The following is a 1,601-nucleotide window of genomic DNA, read 5'->3' on the forward strand; positions in this document are numbered from 1 at the left end:
TGCAGAGCCAATGTGATTTCTATTTAAACAATGTGGTCACATACCATGTTGCACCCCAAATCTAGGAAAGGTTAGTGCCGTGAATTAGTGCTGTATACATTTCTATACTATATATATATATATATATATATATATATATATATATATATATATATATGTGTGTGTGTAGATGGGCACTTTCAGTTCAAATAGCAAAGTGCCGGGTGTATTAACCCAGTGTCCATATAAAAACGGAATAGGCGGCACTCACTCGGACTTCGCAAATAGATAAAGATCCTTTATTGACCTTTATAGATAAAAGATCCTTATCTATTTACGAAGTCCGTGGGAGTGCCGCCTGCCCCATTTTTATATTGACACTGGATATATATATATATATATATATATATATACACTGTGTACCCTTTGCTTGAAAATCAGCTGTGTGACATTTTGAGTCCATTAGATTTTTATTAGTTCTGGAGGGAACAAGTTTCTAAGTAGATGAAAGTGGAGTGATTATATTTCCCCATAGAGGTGAATCACCTCAGACTGTCAACTTGCTGCTTTTGGTGACTTTGTAAATGAAAGCAAATGTGAAAGTGTTGCTGGCAGATTGTTAGGTGGAAGGTGGCTGAGTTCGCACCTAGGCATACTGCATAGTCTGACATCTTCCCTCTTGTTGCCTGTTGGCGATAGTGAAGTGCAATGTTATCTGATCTTAGGTTTATTACTGAACTAGCTCCTCCAGCTGTGCTGTTTCTGCCCACCCAGAATTATCCCTTATCTCTTTCCTCAGTGATGTGTTTGTTCACCATTAACAAATGCCAGAGCATCCTAAAAGCATATGCAGATTATAAACATGTCATGCACATCCATTGCTGCAATCTCCTGCTGATTAAAGAGATAAAAACAATCTGCAGGCCCAGACATCAAATAAACATCAGATAACTTGATAAAACATGATTACTAAATTACACAGAAACTATATTATTTGTTGGAAAATATTGTATCATGTCCTGACCTTGTTGGATATCTAGAGTCCAATGTGTCACTCTAAAATGTTGTTACACAAACTGCAGGGGAGTCTGTAAAAAAAATCAGTAGGATACAGTCATGGACATATTGATATAATACAGCATAACAAACTGTGTATTTTTGTTTAACAAGATTATCAAATTATTTGCTTTATATTTTAACATAATCTGAAAACCATCACAGAAAACAATTACTATTTTATGCTTAGTTATTATTTTTTGCTTGGTATTTTTGTTATTACTGTACTTCTTCTTTTTCTTCTATTATTATTATTACTGTGATTTTTTTTATTATTATAATTATTATTATTATTATTATTATTATTATTATTATTATCATCTTCATCTCCTTGGTCCCAGATTTTGCGAATTTGTCATGTAACTACATTTATATTATGTCAGTATCATGTGGTCTTGTAATATTAAAGGATGTTCAGTAGTGCTCTATCAAGAACATACTGTATATGTCAGACACAAATGCAGCTTTCATTGGTGAAGTGTCTGTTGAAACATTATTCAAATGTTGAAAGCTATTTGATGGGATCTACAATACTTTGACATTACTTCCTAATTTACTCAACATGA

Source organism: Taudactylus pleione, unplaced genomic scaffold (genome assembly GCF_031769625.1).
Source record: "Taudactylus pleione unplaced genomic scaffold, aTauple2 ptg000005l, whole genome shotgun sequence".
NCBI lineage: Eukaryota > Metazoa > Chordata > Amphibia > Anura > Myobatrachidae > Taudactylus > Taudactylus pleione.